Below are 16,314 nucleotides of genomic sequence, written 5' to 3' on the forward strand. Positions count from 1 at the left end.
ATTGCTGCGTCGCCGGCATCGGCGTCGAAAGAAGCCGAGCCGAAAAAAGTTGAAGGACTGCACGTGCAAGCATACTAACCTAACCCTAGGTAAGGCATGTTAGAGCGAAAGACAGTAAACTCGAATTAGCCAAGAAAGAGCGGCGTGCGGTGCGGGGCCGGTCGGAGCGCACACTTTTCTCGGTGGCTGGCGGGCGAGAGATTGCTGCGTCGCCGGCATCGGCGTCGAAAGAAGCCGAGCCGAAAAAAGTTGAAGGACTGCACGTGCAAGCATACTAACCTAACCCTAGGTAAGGCATGTTAGAGCGAAAGACAGTAAACTCGAATGAGCCAAGAAAGAGCGGCGTGCGGTGCGGGGCCGGTCGGAGCGCACACTTCTCTCGGTGGCTGGCGGGCGAGAGATTGCTGCGTCGCCGGCATCGGCGTCGAAAGAAGCCGAGCCGAAAAAAGTTGAAGGACTGCACGTGCAAGCATACCAACCTAACCCTAGGTAAGACATGTTAGAGCGAAAGACAGTAAACTCGAATGAGCCAAGAAAGAGCGGCGTGTGGTGCGGGGCCGGTCGGAGCGCACACTTCTCTCGGTGGCTGGCGGGCGAGAGATTGCTGCGTCGCCGGCATCGGCGTCGAAAGAAGCCGAGCCGAAAAAAGTTGAAGGACTGCACGTGCAAGCATACTAACCTAACACTAGGTAAGGCATGTTAGAGCGAAAGACAGTAAACTCGATTGAGCCAAGAAAGAGCGGCGTGCGGTGCGGGGCCGGTCGGAGCGCACACTTTTCTCGGTGGCTGGCGGGCGCCGACTGCACGTGCAAGCATACCAACCTAACCCTAGGTAAGGCATGTTAGAGCGAAAGACAGTAAACTCGAATGAGCCAAGAAAGAGCGGCGTGTGGTGCGGGGCCGGTCGGAGCGCACACTTCTCTCGGTGGCTGGCGGGCGAGAGATTGCTGCGTCGCCGGCATCGGCGTCGAAAGAAGCCGAGCCGAAAAAAGTTGAAGGACTGCACGTGCAAGCATACTAACCTAACACTAGGTAAGGCATGTTAGAGCGAAAGACAGTAAACTCGAATGAGCCAAGAAAGAGCGGCGTGCGGTGCGGGGCCGGTCGGAGCGCACACTTCTCTCGGTGGCTGGCGGGCGAGAGATTGCTTCGTCGCCGGCATCGGCGTCGAAAGAAGCCGAGCCGAAAAAAGTTGAAGGACTGCACGTGCAAGCATACTAACCTAACCCTAGGTAAGGCATGTTAGAGCGAAAGACAGAAAACTCGAATGAGCCAAGAAAGAGCGGCGTGCGGTGCGGAGCCGGTCGGAGCGCACACTTCTCTCGGTGGCTGGCGGGCGAGAGATTGCTGCGTTGCCGGCATCGGCGTCGAAAGAAGCCGAGCCGAAAAAAGTTGAAGGACTGCACGTGCAAGCATACTAACCTAACCCTAGAAAAGGCATGTTAGAGCGAAAGACAGTAAACTCGAATGAGCCAAGAAAGAGCGGCGTGCGGTGCGGGGCCGGTCGGAGCGCACACTTCTCTCGGTGGCTGGCGGGCGAGAGATTGCTGCGTCGCCGGCATCGGCGTCGAAAGAAGCCGAGCCGAAAAAAGTTGAAGGACTGCACGTGCAAGCATACTAACCTAACCATAGGTAAGGCATGTTAGAGCGAAAGACAGTAAACTCGAATTAGCCAAGAAAGAGCGGCGTGCGGTGCGGGGCCGGTCGGAGCGCACACTTTTCTCGGTGGCTGGCGGGCGAGAGATTGCTGCGTCGCCGGCATCGGCGTCGGAAGAAGCCGAGCCGAAAAAAGTTGAAGGACTGCACGTGCAAGCATACTAACCTAACCCTAGGTAAGGCATGTTAGAGCGAAGGACAGTAAACTCCAATTAGCCAAGAAAGAGCGGCGTGCGGTGCGGGGCCGGTCGGAGCGCACACTTCTCTCGGTGGCTGGCGGGCGAGAGATTGCTGCGTCGCCGGCATCGGCGTCGAAAGAAGCCGAGCCGAAAAAAGTTGAAGGACTGCACGTGCAAGCATACTAACCTAACCCTAGAAAAGGCATGTTAGAGCGAAAGACAGTAAACTCGAATGAGCCAAGAAAGAGCGGCGTGCGGTGCGGGGCCGGTCGGAGCGCACACTTCTCTCGGTGGCTGGCGGGCGAGAGATTGCTGCGTCGCCGGCATCGGCGTCGAAAGAAGCCGAGCCGAAAAAAGTTGAAGGACTGCACGTGCAAGCATACTAACCTAACCCTAGGTAAGGCATGTTAGAGCGAAAGACAGTAAACTCGAATTAGCCAAGAAAGAGCGGCGTGCGGTGCGGGGCCGGTCGGAGCGCACACTTTTCTCGGTGGCTGGCGGGCGAGAGATTGCTGCGTCGCCGGCATCGGCGTCGAAAGAAGCCGAGCCGAAAAAAGTTGAAGGACTGCACGTGCAATCATACTAACCTAACCCTAGGTAAGGCATGTTAGAGCGAAAGACAGTAAACTCGAATGAGCCAAGAAAGAGCGGCGTGCGGTGCGGGGCCGGTCGGAGCGCACACTTCTCTCGGTGGCTGGCGGGCGAGAGATTGCTGCGTCACCGGCATCGGCGTCGAAAGAAGCCGAGCCGAAAAAAGTTGAAGGACTGCACGTGCAAGCATACTAACCTAACCCTAGGTAAGGCATGTTAGAGCGAAAGACAGTAAACTCGAATGAGCCAAGAAAGAGCGGCGTGCGGTGCGGGGTCGGTCGGAGCGCACACTTCTCTCGGTGGCTGGCGGGCGAGAGATTGCTGCGTCGCCGGCATCGGCGTCGAAAGAAGCCGAGCCGAAAAAAGTTGAAGGACTGCACGTGCAAGCATACCAACCTAACCCTAGGTAAGGCATGTTAGAGCGAAAGACAGTAAACTCGAATGAGCCAAGAAAGAGCGGCGTGCGGTGCGGGGTCGGTCGGAGCGCACACTTCTCTCGGTGGCTGGCGGGCGAGAGATTGCTGCGTCGCCGGCATCGCCGTCGAAAGAAGCCGAGCCGAAAAAAGTTGAAGGACTGCACGTGCAAGCATACTAACCTAACCCTAGGTAAGGCATGTTAGAGCGAAAGACAGTAAACTCGAATGAGCCAAGGAAGAGCGGCGTGCGGTGCGGGGCCGGTCGGAGCGCACACTTCTCTCGGTGGCTGGCGGGCAAGAGATTGCTGCGTCGCCGGCATCGGCGTCGAAAGAAGCCGAGCCGAAAAAAGTTGAAGGACTGCACGTGCAAGCATACTAACCTAACCCTAGGTAAGGCATGTTAGAGCGAAAGACAGTAAACTCGAATGAGCCAAGAAAGAGCGGCGTGCGGTGCGGGGTCGATCGGAGCGCACACTTCTCTCGGTGGCTGGCGGGCGAGAGATTGCTGCGTCGCCGGCATCGGCGTCGAAAGAAGCCGAGCCGAAAAAAGTTGAAGGACTGCACGTGCAAGCATACTAACCTAATCCTAGGTAAGGCATGTTAGAGCGAAAGACAGTAGACTCGAATGAACCAAGAAAGAGCGGCGTGCGGTGCGGGGCCGGTCGGAGCGCACACTTCTCTCGGTGGCTGGCGGGCGAGAGATTGCTGCGTCGCCGGCATCGGCGTCGAAAGAAGCCGAGCCGAAAAAAGTTGAAGGACTGCACGTGCAAGCATACTAACCTAACCCTAGGTAAGGCATGTTAGAGCGAAAGACAGTAAACTCGAATGAGCCAAGAAAGAGCGGCGTGTGGTGCGGGGCCGGTCGGAGCGCACACTTCTCTCGGTGGCTGGCGGGCGAGAGATTGCTTCGTCGCCGGCATCGGCGTCGAAAGAAGCCGAGCCGAAAAAAGTTGAAGGACTGCACGTGCAAGCATACTAACCCAACCCTAGGTAAGGCATGTTAGAGCGAAAGACAGTAAACTCGAATGAGCCAAGAAAGAGCGGCGTGCGGTGCGGGGCCGGTCGGAGCGCACACTTCTCTCGGTGGCTGGCGGGCGAGAGATTGCTGCGTCGCCGGCATCGGCGTCGAAAGAAGCCGAGCCGAAACAAGTTGAAGGACTGCACGTGCAAGCATACTAACCTAACCCTAGGTAAGGCATGTTAGAGCGAAAGACAGTAAACTCGAATGAGCCAAGAAAGAGCGGCGTGCGGTGCGGGGCCGGTCGGAGCGCACACTTCTCTCGGTGGCTGGCGGGCGAGAGATTGCTGCGTCGCCGGCATCGGCGTCGAAAGAAGCCGAGCGGAAAAAAGTTGAAGGATTGCACGTGCAAGCATACTAACCTAACCCTAGGTAAGGCATGTTAGAGCGAAAGACAGTAAACTCGAATTAGCCAAGAAAGAGCGGCGTGCGGTGCGGGGCCGGTCGGAGCGCACACTTTTCTCGGTGGCTGGCGGGCGAGAGATTGCTGCGTCGCCGGCATCGGCGTCGAAAGAAGCCGAGCCGAAAAAAGTTGAAGGACTGCACGTGCAAGCATACTAACCTAACCCTAGGTAAGGCATGTTAGAGCGAAAGACAGTAAACTCGAATTAGCCAAGAAAGAGCGGCGTGCGGTGCGGGGCCGGTCGGAGCGCACACTTCTCTCGGTGGCTGGCGGGCGAGAGATTGCTGCGTCGCCGGCATCGGCGTCGAAAGAAGCCGAGCCGAAAAAAGTTGAAGGACTGCACGTGCAAGCATACTAACCTAACCCTAGGTAAGGCATGTTAGAGCGAAAGACAGTAAACTCGAATGAGCCAAGAAAGAGCGGCGTGCGGTGCGGGGCCGGTCGGAGCGCACACTTCTCTCGGTGGCTGGCGGGCGAGAGATTGCTGCGTCGCCGGCATCGGCGTCGAAAGAAGCCGAGCCGAAAAAAGTTGAAGGACTGCACGTGCAAGCATACTAACCTAACCCTAGGTAAGGCATGTTAGAGCGAAAGACAGTAAACTCGAATTAGCCAAGAAAGAGCGGCGTGCGGTGCGGGGCCGGTCGGAGCGCACACTTTTCTCGGTGGCTGGCGGGCGAGAGATTGCTGCGTCGCCGGCATCGGCGTCGAAAGAAGCCGAGCCGAAAAAAGTTGAAGGACTGCACGTGCAAGCATACTAACCTAACCCTAGGTAAGGCATGTTAGAGCGAAAGACAGTAAACTCGAATGAGCCAAGAAAGAGCGGCGTGCGGTGCGGGGCCGGTCGGAGCGCACACTTCTCTCGGTGGCTGGCGGGCGAGAGATTGCTGCGTCGCCGGCATCGGCGTCGAAAGAAGCCGAGCCGAAAAAAGTTGAAGGACTGCACGTGCAAGCATACCAACCTAACCCTAGGTAAGGCATGTTAGAGCGAAAGACAGTAAACTCGAATGAGCCAAGAAAGAGCGGCGTGTGGTGCGGGGCCGGTCGGAGCGCACACTTCTCTCGGTGGCTGGCGGGCGAGAGATTGCTGCGTCGCCGGCATCGGCGTCGAAAGAAGCCGAGCCGAAAAAAGTTGAAGGACTGCACGTGCAAGCATACTAACCTAACACTAGGTAAGGCATGTTAGAGCGAAAGACAGTAAACTCGATTGAGCCAAGAAAGAGCGGCGTGCGGTGCGGGGCCGGTCGGAGCGCACACTTTTCTCGGTGGCTGGCGGGCGCCGACTGCACGTGCAAGCATACCAACCTAACCCTAGGTAAGGCATGTTAGAGCGAAAGACAGTAAACTCGAATGAGCCAAGAAAGAGCGGCGTGTGGTGCGGGGCCGGTCGGAGCGCACACTTCTCTCGGTGGCTGGCGGGCGAGAGATTGCTGCGTCGCCGGCATCGGCGTCGAAAGAAGCCGAGCCGAAAAAAGTTGAAGGACTGCACGTGCAAGCATACTAACCTAACACTAGGTAAGGCATGTTAGAGCGAAAGACAGTAAACTCGAATGAGCCAAGAAAGAGCGGCGTGCGGTGCGGGGCCGGTCGGAGCGCACACTTCTCTCGGTGGCTGGCGGGCGAGAGATTGCTTCGTCGCCGGCATCGGCGTCGAAAGAAGCCGAGCCGAAAAAAGTTGAAGGACTGCACGTGCAAGCATACTAACCTAACCCTAGGTAAGGCATGTTAGAGCGAAAGACAGTAAACTCGAATGAGCCAAGAAAGAGCGGCGTGCGGTGCGGAGCCGGTCGGAGCGCACACTTCTCTCGGTGGCTGGCGGGCGAGAGATTGCTGCGTTGCCGGCATCGGCGTCGAATAAAGCCGAGCCGAAAAAAGTTGAAGGACTGCACGTGCAAGCATACTAACCTAACCCTAGAAAAGGCATGTTAGAGCGAAAGACAGTAAACTCGAATGAGCCAAGAAAGAGCGGCGTGCGGTGCGGGGCCGGTCGGAGCGCACACTTCTCTCGGTGGCTGGCGGGCGAGAGATTGCTGCGTCGCCGGCATCGGCGTCGAAAGAAGCCGAGCCGAAAAAAGTTGAAGGACTGCACGTGCAAGCATACTAACCTAACCATAGGTAAGGCATGTTAGAGCGAAAGACAGTAAACTCGAATTAGCCAAGAAAGAGCGGCGTGCGGTGCGGGGCCGGTCGGAGCGCACACTTTTCTCGGTGGCTGGCGGGCGAGAGATTGCTGCGTCGCCGGCATCGGCGTCGGAAGAAGCCGAGCCGAAAAAAGTTGAAGGACTGCACGTGCAAGCATACTAACCTAACCCTAGGTAAGGCATGTTAGAGCGAAGGACAGTAAACTCGAATTAGCCAAGAAAGAGCGGCGTGCGGTGCGGGGCCGGTCGGAGCGCACACTTCTCTCGGTGGCTGGCGGGCGAGAGATTGCTGCGTCGCCGGCATCGGCGTCGAAAGAAGCCGAGCCGAAAAAAGTTGAAGGACTGCACGTGCAAGCATACTAACCTAACCCTAGAAAAGGCATGTTAGAGCGAAAGACAGTAAACTCGAATGAGCCAAGAAAGAGCGGCGTGCGGTGCGGGGCCGGTCGGAGCGCACACTTCTCTCGGTGGCTGGCGGGCGAGAGATTGCTGCGTCGCCGGCATCGGCGTCGAAAGAAGCCGAGCCGAAAAAAGTTGAAGGACTGCACGTGCAAGCATACTAACCTAACCATAGGTAAGGCATGTTAGAGCGAAAGACAGTAAACTCGAATTAGCCAAGAAAGAGCGGCGTGCGGTGCGGGGCCGGTCGGAGCGCACACTTTTCTCGGTGGCTGGCGGGCGAGAGATTGCTGCGTCGCCGGCATCGGCGTCGGAAGAAGCCGAGCCGAAAAAAGTTGAAGGACTGCACGTGCAAGCATACTAACCTAACCCTAGGTAAGGCATGTTAGAGCGAAGGACAGTAAACTCGAATTAGCCAAGAAAGAGCGGCGTGCGGTGCGGGGCCGGTCGGAGCGCACACTTCTCTCGGTGGCTGGCGGGCGAGAGATTGCTGCGTCGCCGGCATCGGCGTCGAAAGAAGCCGAGCCGAAAAAAGTTGAAGGACTGCACGTGCAAGCATACTAACCTAACCCTAGTTAAGGCATGTTAGAGCGAAAGACAGTAAACTCGAATGAGCCAAGAAAGAGCGGCGTGCGGTGCGGGGTCGGTCGGAGCGCACACTTCTCTCGGTGGCTGGCGGGCGAGAGATTGCTGCGTCGCCGGCATCGGCGTCGAAAGAAGCCGAGCCGAAAAAAGTTGAAGGACTGCACGTGCAAGCATACTAACCTAACACTAGGTAAGGCATGTTAGAGCGAAAGACAGTAAACTCGATTGAGCCAAGAAAGAGCGGCGTGCGGTGCGGGGCCGGTCGGAGCGCACACTTTTCTCGGTGGCTGGCGGGCGCCGACTGCACGTGCAAGCATACCAACCTAACCCTAGGTAAGGCATGTTAGAGCGAAAGACAGTAAACTCGAATGAGCCAAGAAAGAGCGGCGTGTGGTGCGGGGCCGGTCGGAGCGCACACTTCTCTCGGTGGCTGGCGGGCGAGAGATTGCTGCGTCGCCGGCATCGGCGTCGAAAGAAGCCGAGCCGAAAAAAGTTGAAGGACTGCACGTGCAAGCATACTAACCTAACACTAGGTAAGGCATGTTAGAGCGAAAGACAGTAAACTCGAATGAGCCAAGAAAGAGCGGCGTGCGGTGCGGGGCCGGTCGGAGCGCACACTTCTCTCGGTGGCTGGCGGGCGAGAGATTGCTTCGTCGCCGGCATCGGCGTCGAAAGAAGCCGAGCCGAAAAAAGTTGAAGGACTGCACGTGCAAGCATACTAACCTAACCCTAGGTAAGGCATGTTAGAGCGAAAGACAGTAAACTCGAATGAGCCAAGAAAGAGCGGCGTGCGGTGCGGAGCCGGTCGGAGCGCACACTTCTCTCGGTGGCTGGCGGGCGAGAGATTGCTGCGTTGCCGGCATCGGCGTCGAATAAAGCCGAGCCGAAAAAAGTTGAAGGACTGCACGTGCAAGCATACTAACCTAACCCTAGAAAAGGCATGTTAGAGCGAAAGACAGTAAACTCGAATGAGCCAAGAAAGAGCGGCGTGCGGTGCGGGGCCGGTCGGAGCGCACACTTCTCTCGGTGGCTGGCGGGCGAGAGATTGCTGCGTCGCCGGCATCGGCGTCGAAAGAAGCCGAGCCGAAAAAAGTTGAAGGACTGCACGTGCAAGCATACTAACCTAACCATAGGTAAGGCATGTTAGAGCGAAAGACAGTAAACTCGAATTAGCCAAGAAAGAGCGGCGTGCGGTGCGGGGCCGGTCGGAGCGCACACTTTTCTCGGTGGCTGGCGGGCGAGAGATTGCTGCGTCGCCGGCATCGGCGTCGGAAGAAGCCGAGCCGAAAAAAGTTGAAGGACTGCACGTGCAAGCATACTAACCTAACCCTAGGTAAGGCATGTTAGAGCGAAGGACAGTAAACTCGAATTAGCCAAGAAAGAGCGGCGTGCGGTGCGGGGCCGGTCGGAGCGCACACTTCTCTCGGTGGCTGGCGGGCGAGAGATTGCTGCGTCGCCGGCATCGGCGTCGAAAGAAGCCGAGCCGAAAAAAGTTGAAGGACTGCACGTGCAAGCATACTAACCTAACCCTAGAAAAGGCATGTTAGAGCGAAAGACAGTAAACTCGAATGAGCCAAGAAAGAGCGGCGTGCGGTGCGGGGCCGGTCGGAGCGCACACTTCTCTCGGTGGCTGGCGGGCGAGAGATTGCTGCGTCGCCGGCATCGGCGTCGAAAGAAGCCGAGCCGAAAAAAGTTGAAGGACTGCACGTGCAAGCATACTAACCTAACCATAGGTAAGGCATGTTAGAGCGAAAGACAGTAAACTCGAATTAGCCAAGAAAGAGCGGCGTGCGGTGCGGGGCCGGTCGGAGCGCACACTTTTCTCGGTGGCTGGCGGGCGAGAGATTGCTGCGTCGCCGGCATCGGCGTCGGAAGAAGCCGAGCCGAAAAAAGTTGAAGGACTGCACGTGCAAGCATACTAACCTAACCCTAGGTAAGGCATGTTAGAGCGAAGGACAGTAAACTCGAATTAGCCAAGAAAGAGCGGCGTGCGGTGCGGGGCCGGTCGGAGCGCACACTTCTCTCGGTGGCTGGCGGGCGAGAGATTGCTGCGTCGCCGGCATCGGCGTCGAAAGAAGCCGAGCCGAAAAAAGTTGAAGGACTGCACGTGCAAGCATACTAACCTAACCCTAGGTAAGGCATGTTAGAGCGAAAGACAGTAAACTCGAATGAGCCAAGAAAGAGCGGCGTGCGGTGCGGGGTCGGTCGGAGCGCACACTTCTCTCGGTGGCTGGCGGGCGAGAGATTGCTGCGTCGCCGGCATCGGCGTCGAAAGAAGCCGAGCCGAAAAAAGTTGAAGGACTGCACGTGCAAGCATACCAACCTAACCCTAGGTAAGGCATGTTAGAGCGAAAGACAGTAAACTCGAATGAGCCAAGAAAGAGCGGCGTGCGGTGCGGGGTCGGTCGGAGCGCACACTTCTCTCGGTGGCTGGCGGGCGAGAGATTGCTGCGTCGCCGGCATCGCCGTCGAAAGAAGCCGAGCCGAAAAAAGTTGAAGGACTGCACGTGCAAGCATACTAACCTAACCCTAGGTAAGGCATGTTAGAGCGAAAGACAGTAAACTCGAATGAGCCAAGGAAGAGCGGCGTGCGGTGCGGGGCCGGTCGGAGCGCACACTTCTCTCGGTGGCTGGCGGGCAAGAGATTGCTGCGTCGCCGGCATCGGCGTCGAAAGAAGCCGAGCCGAAAAAAGTTGAAGGACTGCACGTGCAAGCATACTAACCTAACCCTAGGTAAGGCATGTTAGAGCGAAAGACAGTAAACTCGAATGAGCCAAGAAAGAGCGGCGTGCGGTGCGGGGTCGGTCGGAGCGCACACTTCTCTCGGTGGCTGGCGGGCGAGAGATTGCTGCGTCGCCGGCATCGGCGTCGAAAGAAGCCGAGCCGAAAAAAGTTGAAGGACTGCACGTGCAAGCATACTAACCTAATCCTAGGTAAGGCATGTTAGAGCGAAAGACAGTAGACTCGAATGAACCAAGAAAGAGCGGCGTGCGGTGCGGGGCCGGTCGGAGCGCACACTTCTCTCGGTGGCTGGCGGGCGAGAGATTGCTGCGTCGCCGGCATCGGCGTCGAAAGAAGCCGAGCCGAAAAAAGTTGAAGGACTGCAAGTGCAAGCATACTAACCTAACCCTAGGTAAGGCATGTTAGAGCGAAAGACAGTAAACTCGAATGAGCCAAGAAAGAGCGGCGTGCGGTGCGGGGCCGGTCGGAGCGCACACTTCTCTCGGTGGCTGGCGGGCGAGAGATTGCTTCGTCGCCGGCATCGGCGTCGAAAGAAGCCGAGCCGAAAAAAGTTGAAGGACTGCACGTGCAAGCATACTAACCCAACCCTAGGTAAGGCATGTTAGAGCGAAAGACAGTAAACTCGAATGAGCCAAGAAAGAGCGGCGTACGGTGCGGGGCCGGTCGGAGCGCACACTTCTCTCGGTGGCTGGCGGGCGAGAGATTGCTGCGTCGCCGGCATCGGCGTCGAAAGAAGCCGAGCCGAAACAAGTTGAAGGACTGCACGTGCAAGCATACTAACCTAACCCTAGGTAAGGCATGTTAGAGCGAAAGACAGTAAACTCGAATGAGCCAAGAAAGAGCGGCGTGCGGTGCGGGGCCGGTCGGAGCGCACACTTCTCTCGGTGGCTGGCGGGCGAGAGATTGCTGCGTCGCCGGCATCGGCGTCGAAAGAAGCCGAGCGGAAAAAAGTTGAAGGACTGCACGTGCAAGCATACTAACCTAACCCTAGGTAAGGCATGTTAGAGCGAAAGACAGTAAACTCGAATTAGCCAAGAAAGAGCGGCGTGCGGTGCGGGGCCGGTCGGAGCGCACACTTTTCTCGGTGGCTGGCGGGCGAGAGATTGCTGCGTCGCCGGCATCGGCGTCGAAAGAAGCCGAGCCGAAAAAAGTTGAAGGACTGCACGTGCAAGCATACTAACCTAACCCTAGGTAAGGCATGTTAGAGCGAAAGACAGTAAACTCGAATTAGCCAAGAAAGAGCGGCGTGCGGTGCGGGGCCGGTCGGAGCGCACACTTCTCTCGGTGGCTGGCGGGCGAGAGATTGCTGCGTCGCCGGCATCGGCGTCGAAAGAAGCCGAGCCGAAAAAAGTTGAAGGACTGCACGTGCAAGCATACTAACCTAACCCTAGGTAAGGCATGTTAGAGCGAAAGACAGTAAACTCGAATGAGCCAAGAAAGAGCGGCGTGCGGTGCGGGGCCGGTCGGAGCGCACACTTCTCTCGGTGGCTGGCGGGCGAGAGATTGCTGCGTCGCCGGCATCGGCGTCGAAAGAAGCCGAGCCGAAAAAAGTTGAAGGACTGCACGTGCAAGCATACTAACCTAACCCTAGGTAAGGCATGTTAGAGCGAAAGACAGTAAACTCGAATTAGCCAAGAAAGAGCGGCGTGCGGTGCGGGGCCGGTCGGAGCGCACACTTTTCTCGGTGGCTGGCGGGCGAGAGATTGCTGCGTCGCCGGCATCGGCGTCGAAAGAAGCCGAGCCGAAAAAAGTTGAAGGACTGCACGTGCAAGCATACTAACCTAACCCTAGGTAAGGCATGTTAGAGCGAAAGACAGTAAACTCGAATGAGCCAAGAAAGAGCGGCGTGCGGTGCGGGGCCGGTCGGAGCGCACACTTCTCTCGGTGGCTGGCGGGCGAGAGATTGCTGCGTCGCCGGCATCGGCGTCGAAAGAAGCCGAGCCGAAAAAAGTTGAAGGACTGCACGTGCAAGCATACCAACCTAACCCTAGGTAAGGCATGTTAGAGCGAAAGACAGTAAACTCGAATGAGCCAAGAAAGAGCGGCGTGTGGTGCGGGGCCGGTCGGAGCGCACACTTCTCTCGGTGGCTGGCGGGCGAGAGATTGCTGCGTCGCCGGCATCGGCGTCGAAAGAAGCCGAGCCGAAAAAAGTTGAAGGACTGCACGTGCAAGCATACTAACCTAACACGAGGTAAGGCATGTTAGAGCGAAAGACAGTAAACTCGATTGAGCCAAGAAAGAGCGGCGTGCGGTGCGGGGCCGGTCGGAGCGCACACTTTTCTCGGTGGCTGGCGGGCGCCGACTGCACGTGCAAGCATACCAACCTAACCCTAGGTAAGGCATGTTAGAGCGAAAGACAGTAAACTCGAATGAGCCAAGAAAGAGCGGCGTGTGGTGCGGGGCCGGTCGGAGCGCACACTTCTCTCGGTGGCTGGCGGGCGAGAGATTGCTGCGTCGCCGGCATCGGCGTCGAAAGAAGCCGAGCCGAAAAAAGTTGAAGGACTGCACGTGCAAGCATACTAACCTAACACTAGGTAAGGCATGTTAGAGCGAAAGACAGTAAACTCGATTGAGCCAAGAAAGAGCGGCGTGCGGTGCGGGGCCGGTCGGAGCGCACACTTTTCTCGGTGGCTGGCGGGCGCCGACTGCACGTGCAAGCATACCAACCTAACCCTAGGTAAGGCATGTTAGAGCGAAAGACAGTAAACTCGAATGAGCCAAGAAAGAGCGGCGTGTGGTGCGGGGCCGGTCGGAGCGCACACTTCTCTCGGTGGCTGGCGGGCGAGAGATTGCTGCGTCGCCGGCATCGGCGTCGAAAGAAGCCGAGCCGAAAAAAGTTGAAGGACTGCACGTGCAAGCATACTAACCTAACACTAGGTAAGGCATGTTAGAGCGAAAGACAGTAAACTCGAATGAGCCAAGAAAGAGCGGCGTGCGGTGCGGGGCCGGTCGGAGCGCACACTTCTCTCGGTGGCTGGCGGGCGAGAGATTGCTTCGTCGCCGGCATCGGCGTCGAAAGAAGCCGAGCCGAAAAAAGTTGAAGGACTGCACGTGCAAGCATACTAACCTAACCCTAGGTAAGGCATGTTAGAGCGAAAGACAGTAAACTCGAATGAGCCAAGAAAGAGCGGCGTGCGGTGCGGAGCCGGTCGGAGCGCACACTTCTCTCGGTGGCTGGCGGGCGAGAGATTGCTGCGTTGCCGGCATCGGCGTCGAATAAAGCCGAGCCGAAAAAAGTTGAAGGACTGCACGTGCAAGCATACTAACCTAACCCTAGAAAAGGCATGTTAGAGCGAAAGACAGTAAACTCGAATGAGCCAAGAAAGAGCGGCGTGCGGTGCGGGGTCGGTCGGAGCGCACACTTCTCTCGGTGGCTGGCGGGCGAGAGATTGCTGCGTCGCCGGCATCGGCGTCGGAAGAAGCCGAGCCGAAAAAAGTTGAAGGACTGCACGTGCAAGCATACTAACCTAACCCTAGGTAAGGCATGTTAGAGCGAAAGACAGTAGACTCGAATGAACCAAGAAAGAGCGGCGTGCGGTGCGGGGCCGGTCGGAGCGCACACTTCTCTCGGTGGCTGGCGGGCGAGAGATTGCTGCGTCGCCGGCATCGGCGTCGAAAGAAGCCGAGCCGAAAAAAGTTGAAGGACTGCACGTGCAAGCATACTAACCTAACCCTAGGTAAGGCATGTTAGAGCGAAAGACAGTAAACTCGAATGAGCCAAGAAAGAGCGGCGTGCGGTGCGGGGCCGGTCGGAGCGCACACTTCTCTCGGTGGCTGGCGGGCGAGAGATTGCTTCGTCGCCGGCATCGGCGTCGAAAGAAGCCGAGCCGAAAAAAGTTGAAGGACTGCACGTGCAAGCATACTAACCCAACCCTAGGTAAGGCATGTTAGAGCGAAAGACAGTAAACTCGAATGAGCCAAGAAAGAGCGGCGTGCGGTGCGGGGCCGGTCGGAGCGCACACTTCTCTCGGTGGCTGGCGGGCGAGAGATTGCTGCGTCGCCGGCATCGGCGTCGAAAGAAGCCGAGCCGAAAAAAGTTGAAGGACTGCACGTGCAAGCATACTAACCTAACCCTAGGTAAGGCATGTTAGAGCGAAAGACAGTAAACTCGAATGAGCCAAGAAAGAGCGGCGTGCGGTGCGGGGCCGGTCGGAGCGCACACTTCTCTCGGTGGCTGGCGGGCGAGAGATTGCTGCGTCGCCGGCATCGGCGTCGAAAGAAGCCGAGCCGAAAAAAGTTGAAGGACTGCACGTGCAAGCATACTAACCTAACCCTAGGTAAGGCATGTTAGAGCGAAAGACAGTAAACTCGAATGAGCCAAGAAAGAGCGGCGTGCGGTGCGGGGTCGGTCGGAGCGCACACTTCTCTCGGTGGCTGGCGGGCGAGAGATTGCTGCGTCGCCGGCATCGGCGTCGGAAGAAGCCGAGCCGAAAAAAGTTGAAGGACTGCACGTGCAAGCATACTAACCTAACCCTAGGTAAGGCATGTTAGAGCGAAAGACAGTAGACTCGAATGAACCAAGAAAGAGCGGCGTGCGGTGCGGGGCCGGTCGGAGCGCACACTTCTCTCGGTGGCTGGCGGGCGAGAGATTGCTGCGTCGCCGGCATCGGCGTCGAAAGAAGCCGAGCCGAAAAAAGTTGAAGGACTGCACGTGCAAGCATACTAACCTAACCCTAGGTAAGGCATGTTAGAGCGAAAGACAGTAAACTCGAATGAGCCAAGAAAGAGCGGCGTGCGGTGCGGGGCCGGTCGGAGCGCACACTTCTCTCGGTGGCTGGCGGGCGAGAGATTGCTTCGTCGCCGGCATCGGCGTCGAAAGAAGCCGAGCCGAAAAAAGTTGAAGGACTGCACGTGCAAGCATACTAACCCAACCCTAGGTAAGGCATGTTAGAGCGAAAGACAGTAAACTCGAATGAGCCAAGAAAGAGCGGCGTGCGGTGCGGGGCCGGTCGGAGCGCACACTTCTCTCGGTGGCTGGCGGGCGAGAGATTGCTGCGTCGCCGGCATCGGCGTCGAAAGAAGCCGAGCCGAAAAAAGTTGAAGGACTGCACGTGCAAGCATACTAACCTAACCCTAGGTAAGGCATGTTAGAGCGAAAGACAGTAAACTCGAATGAGCCAAGAAAGAGCGGCGTGCGGTGCGGGGTCGGTCGGAGCGCACACTTCTCTCGGTGGCTGGCGGGCGAGAGATTGCTGCGTCGCCGGCATCGGCGTCGAAAGAAGCCGAGCCGAAAAAAGTTGAAGGACTGCACGTGCAAGCATACCAACCTAACCCTAGGTAAGGCATGTTAGAGCGAAAGACAGTAAACTCGAATGAGCCAAGAAAGAGCGGCGTGTGGTGCGGGGCCGGTCGGAGCGCACACTTCTCTCGGTGGCTGGCGGGCGAGAGATTGCTGCGTCGCCGGCATCGGCGTCGAAAGAAGCCGAGCCGAAAAAAGTTGAAGGACTGCACGTGCAAGCATACTAACCTAACACTAGGTAAGGCATGTTAGAGCGAAAGACAGTAAACTCGATTGAGCCAAGAAAGAGCGGCGTGCGGTGCGGGGCCGGTCGGAGCGCACACTTTTCTCGGTGGCTGGCGGGCGCCGACTGCACGTGCAAGCATACCAACCTAACCCTAGGTAAGGCATGTTAGATCGAAAGACAGTAAACTCGAATGAGCCAAGAAAGAGCGGCGTGTGGTGCGGGGCCGGTCGGAGCGCACACTTCTCTCGGTGGCTGGCGGGCGAGAGATTGCTGCGTCGCCGGCATCGGCGTCGAAAGAAGCCGAGCCGAAAAAAGTTGAAGGACTGCACGTGCAAGCATACTAACCTAACACTAGGTAAGGCATGTTAGAGCGAAAGACAGTAAACTCGAATGAGCCAAGAAAGAGCGGCGTGCGGTGCGGGGCCGGTCGGAGCGCACACTTCTCTCGGTGGCTGGCGGGCGAGAGATTGCTTCGTCGCCGGCATCGGCGTCGAAAGAAGCCGAGCCGAAAAAAGTTGAAGGACTGCACGTGCAAGCATACTAACCTAACCCTAGGTAAGGCATGTTAGAGCGAAAGACAGTAAACTCGAATGAGCCAAGAAAGAGCGGCGTGAGGTGCGGGGCCGGTCGGAGCGCACACTTCTCTCGGTGGCTGGCGGGCGAGAGATTGCTGCGTCGCCGGCATCGGCGTCGAAAGAAGCCGAGCCGAAAAAAGTTGAAGG

Source organism: Styela clava, chromosome 13, assembly GCF_964204865.1.
Source record: "Styela clava chromosome 13, kaStyClav1.hap1.2, whole genome shotgun sequence".
Taxonomy (NCBI): Eukaryota; Metazoa; Chordata; class Ascidiacea; order Stolidobranchia; family Styelidae; genus Styela; species Styela clava.